This window comes from Apium graveolens, chromosome 11, assembly GCF_009905375.1.
Source record: "Apium graveolens cultivar Ventura chromosome 11, ASM990537v1, whole genome shotgun sequence".
NCBI lineage: Eukaryota > Viridiplantae > Streptophyta > Magnoliopsida > Apiales > Apiaceae > Apium > Apium graveolens.
Genome location: NC_133657.1, coordinates 18,169,184 through 18,178,421, shown reverse-complemented (window position 1 = coordinate 18,178,421; position 9,238 = coordinate 18,169,184). Strand labels below are relative to the sequence as shown.

Sequence of the window (9,238 nt, the reverse complement as noted above, 5' to 3'; positions counted from 1 at the left end):
GAATGCTCACATATTGTTAATTATTATACATATCATTTCGGTGGGCTTGTTACTCACCCTTGCTTTCTTCTTTCATCACACAACAACAGATAGACAAGATGAATAGGACCAAGCTCCCAATTCGTGAGCGGATAGGAAACATTCCACAGTTTCCTGTAGGCGTTGATGCCGTTGTAGCTGAGGTAGGAACTACCAATAGGCTAGGCTTTCAACTTTTGTTGTACCGGACTTATGTATATTTATGAATTGTAATAATGGCAAGGAAATGTAAAATATTTAGAAACCCTTTTCATGGTGAAATGGTTTATAATTGTGGAATAAAATGACTTGTGTTATTTTTGGTATTCATCTTTGAGACTATAACTTGTGGTGTGTGTGTGTATATTGTGGGGTCACAGTACGCAGTAGTTGGTTGACTGTTAAGATTAAGTATTGATAAGGGAAATGGAACTCGTGACAACGTGGATCCCCGACCCCGGATTTGGGGGTGTTACAACCATGTTCGGACTCTGCACAACTTCTTTCATTGACATATTAAAGGTCTTTACCCTAGGCTGATTCTGCTGTGGTGGTGGAGGTAATGCCAAAACCCTTGGAATATTGGCTACCATTGTTGCTATTCTATAGTCCTTAGTAATATGTCTCTTTCTTTCGCATTGGAAACAAGTGACCTCTGTCTTCCCTGTTGGGCATTCCCCATAGTAGTGTCCTTTCTGCTTGTACTTAAAACACGTGAAATTCGATTTATTACAGATCCCTGTATGTTTCTTTCCACATGTTCTGCAATCGGGTATTGGTGGTCTGATGATTCTTTGTTGATTTGGGGCTTGGAGTCGGTTACCGTCCTCTGATTGCCTTGTTCTGTCCTTCTAAAATTTGCATTTTTCCGGGCTTGATATCCCGGCCTCTTGTTGGAACGATTCTGAAAATTTCCTTGTCCTTTTTCCTTTTGGGACGCCTCACTTTCCCCTTCAATGATCATAGCTTTCTGAACCACGTCCGTGTAAGTTGTCAATTCAAATACTGCCAATATGCTATGAATCTATGGCTTCAATCCCTGTTAGAATCTCTTAGCCCGCTTCTCATCTGTATCTACCTGCTCTGGAACAATCCTAGCCAATTCAGTAAACTTGGCTTCATATTCAGTGAATGACAAATTCCCTTGCTTTAATTCCAGGAACTTAATTTCCATCTGGTTCTTCATATAGCGGGGAAAATACTTTTCCAGAAAAAACTCGGTGAATCTATCCCAAGTTACGACACCGTTGCCTTCTAGCGCTTTCTTGGACTCCAACCAGTAGTTAGCTTCCCCTTTCAAGAAATAACTAGCAAAATGCGTCTTCTTATTTGCTTCCACTTTAACCAATGTGAATGTTTTCTCTATCTCTTTCAACCAGGCCCTTGTCTTAGTAGGATCTGTTGTACCTTCAAATTCTGGAGGTTTTACCAACTGAAACTGTTTGAAAGTAATAACAGGTACAACTGGTGGTGCTTGTGGCTCAGGACGAGGTGGCTGATGTAACATCTGTTATTGGAACTGTTGTTGCTGTTGCTGCATTTGCTACTGCATCATCACCATTTGGTGTTGCATTAGGTAAAATATTTGGTCCATGAGGTGGTTATTGTTGTTTTGGCCTTCGGTATTATCATTGGATGACTAAGTTCTGGTCTTTTGTTTTGGTGCCATATTTCTGATAATAAAACAAATGGTTCTTTTAATAATAATTTACTAAATAGGTAACAAGAGATATGGAAGAATTTGTATGGTATTAAGACAGGGAATTTAAACAATTGATAATGGAAAAAAACAATGTGACAGATATCAAAACGAGAAATTAAAACAGTTCGGAACTAAAATCATTTGAAATAATTTTGAAATTTAAGATAATAGATGGTAAACATTATTTTAAATAAATCAGAACTTGAGATATGGAGAAACCATAAACAGTAAAGTGAATATAAATGCTATAAAGACTGAAATTTAAAATAAAAGAAAAAGTTGATTTTTTATTATATATATATATGACACCAGTTCCAGGTGTTAGTGCTTGATACAAAAGGGTCTACATCCGATCTGTCATAGCTACTGCTACTACATATCAAAAGTAGATACTACACACATACAAGCCTAATCACACTATACTATGTTGCCTCTATCTACATATGTCACATCTAGTACAACACATATGACTGACTGGCTGATCTCAAAAACCTGGTGGCACATGGTCTATCTCATATCGGATCGAATATAAAACTGTCTCCATCAATCTTATGGCCCGATAGTACACTGCGTCGGTACGAATGTCCTCCTGTCTTAGCTCTCCAAACTCCTGTGAAGCGGCTCGATAAATCTTCCTGAGCCTCTCTCTCTCATAACATAATATGGCTGCAAGGCCGTCACGGGACCATACTCTCGGTTCTCAAACAAACCAAGGATCTCACTGCACTAAGCCCTCTACATCTTAATATCCTCTCTCATCCCAGAATACTGATGGTACGGCACTGTCCGCGGCTCTCTAAGGTCTGTCTGTGATCCTCGGGAAGGTAAAGGCACCGGCTGATCAATAACCTGCTCATCCATAAACTCAGAAGGTAGAAAATGGTAAATCCCTGGCACTGGGGCATAGATAGCTAGGGGAGCTGGGAATAACACCGGTGGAATCTATGGCTCAATCAGCTGAGGATCTAGATGTACATCTGGCTGCTGAAATGGAATCTCTGGCTCTGGCTGCTGCACTGGTATGTCTGGCTCTGGCTGCTGAAAGGGTACTTCTAACTCATCCAACTGTGGAAAATCAATCAGGTCAAGTATCTCGAGCATCGGAAACTCGAGAGGTGGTAACTGAGGTATCTCCGGCTCAAAATATAGGAAAAAGTCTATAGGATCAGGTACCTCTAGAACTGGTGGGTCTACAGGGGCTGCTGGTGGCATAGAAACTGGTGGTATAGCTTGTCCAGACGCAGTCCTCTCAGACGAAGATGAAGCCATCTGAAAAAATATTCATAACACAAGAAAAGGTCATTTCCAATTCCTAGAACTTACAATTTCATAATCTAAGAAACTAGAAAAACCCTAATATCATTATCCCTATCTTATGTGATCTTCCTATCTACTCTTAACATTAATGTTCTTGTTTCAGGGACAAAAACCAAAGCTTTGATGCCAACTGTAACACCCTCCAAATCCGGGCTATAGATTTGGGGCAATCTGCCACTAACTACCTTGCTAAACCTGTACAATAATATATATATATATATATATATATATATATATATATATATATATATATATAAAACAACCCCTTGATACTACTACTTAGGATCTTTTAAGGTTAAAGTGTGAAAATAAGAACAACTTACCATCTTTATTACAACAACCCAAATAAACTGTCTTACAAACCTTCTTTACTACAAACCAGTTATCTATATAAATATTAATCTAAGTTTCTTTTATTCAAACAATATCTACAACTATTCCTGTTACGTCTGCTCGGGCATCTCAAAACTCTCTTCTGGAATTGGAATTAGCATCCTTGGTGCCAGAGGGTCCCGCCGTCTGACCCGCTTCTTGACCACTCGGGTACGGATGGGTTTCATTCTCGACTTTACCTGAAAAACAAGGTGAATAACAATAATAATAGAGGTGAGCCAAAATTGCTCAATAAGCCTACACTATATATATATATATATATATATATATAGTATAAAGGGAAAAAGTTAAATGAACCAGTAATATGATTGCTTGAGTATTCACATATTTCTGCAGGGAATAATGAGGGCCACTATCAGCGAGTACCAAATAAATTAGACTGGACACAAAACCAACATATGCATTATAACATGCTGATTAGTCATGATATAGCGCGGATCTATACCAAACTGCATAGACCCACCAACATATAGGGTACCCAGGTACTATGGCCTAATAATTAAGGGTCCGGTTCATACCCAGCCCGCATCATAATCATCAAGTCCATAGCTCAGCATCCGGAACAATCGGTATGCTTTCGATGTATCCCAATATCGGAATATATCAGAGTATATGTATATGTGTGTAAATAACTGTTAGAATATGAATAGAGAATTCAATGAATTAGGAGAAATCAGGAATCGAAACGAATTGTGAATAAAGAACAACAGTTGTGTATCAGTGTTTATGAACAAGAGTTATCAGGATATAGCTGCCATGGAAATTTAAAAGCAATTCACTATTCTCAACTTAGAATAGGGGAAAAACTTTCCTGGTACACGTTCCACTTCGGAAAGTTCCCAGCTCCCTATTTCTGGCTTGATCTACCTTGGGAATGTTGAATCTATCAAAGAAAGATACTGTAACAACCCAAATCCAGGGTCAAGATTTGGTGTCACGAAACAATATTTACATAAAATAAAATAATATTCAATTGACCCCTTAAAATCCGGATTGTTTACAGGTTATGGTATGAAACAAGAATCTAACCTTCTACAATTCACCACAATTACCATGCAAGTGTAAATACCTTTATGCTAATGTTCTTGTCTCATTTTTCTAACATCTTCGTCCTCTCGCAGCGGAGATCCCTCTAACTTCTGCTGTCTATCAAAAGTTATTCACTTTTATTATGCTTCTAGAAGAAATAAGACTTTACAAAGCAAGAGTGAGCCAAAAATGCCCAGCAAGTATATATAATTTGAGTTTCAAGCATTAATATCAGAAGAAAATTTCCGGAGAAATCTTTAACCAATTTTAAACAAATCTATTTATTTGAGTGAGTTAAGCGAATAAACATTGGTTGTCACCAGCCTTTAATCATAAATCCAAAAGTGACAAGCGATTCCCCGATTCATCTCCTGAATCAGGGTTTTGTACGGTTTTGGAATCATAAAACTTTTAGTGAAAGAATGTCGTTAATAGAGATCAACAACAAATTAGACTGGACACTAGTTTGCACCTATATCCTGCTGATCAGCCAGGATACAGTGCAGATCTATAGCTACCTGTATAGATTCAGTCGGGTACCCAGGCTCTACGACCTATCTCAAAGATCCGGTTATATCCCGGTCCTTATGATTAAGAACACTTAATCCCAGACATCATTATCAATCCCGTGGAGTATTTTGATGTCAAATCATTTTGAATTCAAAACATTCCAATTCAGGATTCACAAATAACCCGAAAGAATGGGTATTTGCTCAAGAGAACAATCGATAATATAGGAACAATAATGAAAAGAACATGCATAATAAGAGTAATTGCAGGGAAATGTAAAATATTTAACTATTCTGAACTTAAAATAGGAACGAAGAAATATTTACAGTATTTTAAAAGAAAGTTCAGGAATACTTGCCTCAATAAGCTTTGATCGTTATTACTGGTTGACTTTGGTTCGACTTGAACGTTCAGCTTTAACGTCAAACTACTATCCCATTTTGGATACGATCCAAACATTCAGGCCCTTCGATTGAAACTTTGTTAATCTCAATGTCTAATCACTACATCATTCCCAGTTCAACGTCAAATCTCGGGTTTTCTGTTTAGGACCTACAGGGTTGAAATACCCTAATTTAGAGAATCGCTTAAGCTTAACATCAAATCTCTATCATTTCTACCCATACGGTTTCATATCCCGTCTCGTATTTATTGGTATTATTGAAATACACATAGCAATTATGGCTTGCACCTTCAAAACTCGGTTCGGTATTTATTTTCTGAAAATACGTATACTCGTCATTTTAAAAAAATAGGGTAATCGATTATTTATAAATTATCTTTTCTCAACCACAATTAAGTTCATATAATATAATTATATATGTTTATTCGACGTCTCCGATAATTATAGGTTACGTTCCCATATTTTTGGAATTAATTTCCTGAAAATTGGGCAGCGTCTCCTTTGTTTATCGGCCTACCCGTCGAATCAATTCGACGTCAATCACAATCAACAATCACAACGCAATGCAATCATCCAAATCACAACCAATGTACCAATCCCAATCACTGATACAAATTCAATTATTAATTATTATCATTCGTTTTTGTTTCGAAATTTATTTTACAACTATTTTTATTTATTTATAATTTAGGACTCAGAATTAATCATCATCGTCCACCGTCAGCTCGCCGAAGCTCATCGCCGACGGCAGTAAAATTTGTCGGTACCCGATAAATTCGGGTTTCCATACGAATCCCACCGATTAATTTTAATAATTTCCCGCACGAATGAATTTATTTTACAAAATTTTCTCAAATAATTTATTCGACCAATTAGTTCCCTGCAGAAAAAGGAAATTAAAATTAAAGATTATAACAATCTAGTCCACTGCACGCCCTGGGCTCAACAAAAGCCCAACAATAAAATCCAATAGCAAGGCCCAACTGCAAACAGAATCAGCCCAACAAGGAGCCCAACAAAAACCACACACCACTGCACACACACGGCCATGCGCCGTCACAACACACACACACAAACACTTGCACACACACACACAAATTAAACACACACACACACACACAAATTAAACACACACACAAACACAATACACACACTTATACATATATATATATATACCAATTAAGGCAAAGCCAAAATCGAACAAGAAGAAACAGCCGGAGAAAGTACCAGAAGTGGTGACGGGACGAGTAACGCCGGGAGAAGAAACGGAAACAAAGAGGAAGGGGAAGAAAACAGAGAAGAAAAAGACGAAAGAAAGAGTAAGAGAGAGAGAGACGAAAGAGATTTGAGAGAGAGTCGGTGGAGATCGAGGGATGAGAGATTGAGAGAGACAAAGGAGATTGAGTCGGCGAAATATTAGGGAAGAAAGAACACGACACGCTCAAAGCTTAATTTGTATCCGGGTGTCTATTAATTGACACGTGGCCTAATTACTTAAAACTCGAATCTAACATCACATTATAAATTTAACGATACATTTTGCGGATATAAATACATCGGAATAAATACGAAATAGTTTTAAATTTCTCGAAGTAAATAAAAGCTGATAAAATAAAAAAATTCTAATGTTTAAATCATTTTTGGAATTGTTCATTATATCCGCATTTTACATTTTAACGAACAAACGTGCGGTTAAACAAAAGTCAGATATTTCCGAAATAATTTTAAAATACTTGAAATCTTCCAAACTTAATAAAATAAAATTTTCATGATTTTTTTGAGACATTCTGGAATTAAATACTGATTTTATAATTAAATGAAATCAGAAAATCATTTAAAGATGGATATTCAATAAAATATTAATTTCTATATTTTATAAATTCCTAAAAATAATAAATAAAATTATAAAATAATAAAAATAATTTAAGAAACAATTTTAGCATTTATAAGAATAAATATTTAATAAAATCACTTTAAAAATAAATTAAATTCATACAGCTCGATAATTAATTATAAAATTACTCTTTGCATCCAACAAATCACAACAATTACTAATACAACAACACATCACTGACAAAACCATCACATATTTTAGTTACTTATTAATCCCATAATTACGTTTACATATTGAATCCGAAAATAGGTTACTTAGTCTCTAAGTAACTATATAATGATATAATTTTAATACCAGATTTGGATAATTATCAAACCAGGGCCTCTTATAAAACACTTTCTATAAAAATAAAGTAACATTATTCTGTCTTTCGAGAATACGGGTTTTATCGGTCTATAAGAATGATTAGCGTATCGAAAATTTCACACCGGGACTCGTACGGATCAAACCATACCCCGGATCGAAAAAGTCAAAACATGAAATGTGTTCAGAATTACCAGATTAGGTTAGAAAGGAGTTTTCGGAAGAGTTTCGAGTTGTAAAGACGCAAAAACGGTTGAAGTGGGACAATTTCTGATACTAATAAGAAATTTTATAATTATGTAAGATAATCATTATTAATTGTATAAATTCTCATAAAATCACACAACAATCCAAAAATTACCAAAATTATCTATATTTTATTCTTGATAATTAAATATTAAAATATCTAAATTTTTATCAGAAATAAACATCCAAATATTAATATCAATTATCAAATAATTCACCAAAAATCACATAAAAATCACATAATAATTATTTATTGATAAAAATAATTATATAATATTTCTCGAACGTTACATCCTTCCCCCCTTAAAAGGATTCTGTCCTCAGAATCATGCTAAGGAACATACCATGATATTTTCCAAGTATCTCTCTTATAATTTCTCAGGTTTCATCACTTTAATCACAACTCAACGGTCTCTTACCGGCATCTAATCTATCAGTTACTCACGTAACCCGACTCACATCTCCATTTCATACATATGGAGCTAAATTACTCTTCCTGGTCATACACCTATAAAGATCTTATGAACTCGTTATACGTGTGACAACAAGACCAACTCATTCACAATTGTACTATTTATCCTACTCTTTCACAAGACTAACTTAACTTTATACTAGCCTTCTTTTCTTTTCAATTCTAATAATTTCCGGTCATGAACGCCTCCTATTTTCCCTAGCTGTTCTATTTTACTTACCATGTCTCTTTCTGTTCGATTATCCTGACCTATGATCATTTTTTCAATCGTATTCAAGAATCTTTAATCGGTCTCCTGTACTTTTCATTCATCTGCGGCCGATATACTGAGCTCATGACGTCTTATGCTTCGAAATGTCTTACATCTATTCAAAAGTTTAAACTTAAAGGAAAAATTTCAACAATTGCATTTAACTTACCACTTAACTAAATATCCCAATTTCTTTTCAATCACTATCAAATATACTCACCGCGAGAATCTTTTACTATCTGAAAGAAAATATATTAATTTGAAATGGCATGAATCATAACTTTATTCAAACTTGACCTCTTGGTATTAATACTCATTTTATTGTCATATCAAATTAGATATTAACATAAACTTTGATGCTCACAATATTCCATATTGAAGTCAACATCAATCATCTATATTAATACCACCTTTGATATCTAACAACAAAGTAAGTATCAGTATAATCTAGAAGCCAGATCGAAACCTGTTCTCAATTTCTAACTTTTCCAATTCCTTTATCCACTTCCCAGCAATCTTAGTGACATTCACTCTTTCTTTTCTACTCTAGAATTCTTTCTTTAAATGGATCTTGCTTGGTTGGTAATTAACCATAATTCCGTAGCTTATAATCTATTATAACCAGAGTTCACTGTTGGGAACCACGGCCTTAGGGTGTTACTACTTTTTATGATAAAGATTACGAAAAGAGGATTACCTTG

The 9,238-nt window shown here is 35.2% G+C and overlaps 1 long non-coding RNA gene across 3 annotated transcripts; it reads right to left on the bottom strand.

Moving 5' to 3' along the window:
• Window positions 1-2,156: 2,156 nt before the first annotated feature.
• LOC141698282 (uncharacterized) lies at window positions 2,157-6,803 on the bottom strand. Of its 3 annotated transcripts, XR_012565041.1 has the most exons (5): window positions 6,600-6,803; window positions 5,328-5,521; window positions 3,361-3,609; window positions 2,894-2,989; window positions 2,157-2,785 (listed from the first exon to the last, which is right to left on the bottom strand). It is a non-coding gene; the product is annotated as an uncharacterized LOC141698282 (long non-coding RNA). The 3 variants fall into 3 exon arrangements; XR_012565040.1 differs by having other exon boundaries at window positions 2,157-2,989; XR_012565042.1 differs by lacking the exon at window positions 5,328-5,521 and having other exon boundaries at window positions 2,157-2,989.
• Window positions 6,804-9,238: the final 2,435 nt, after the last annotated feature.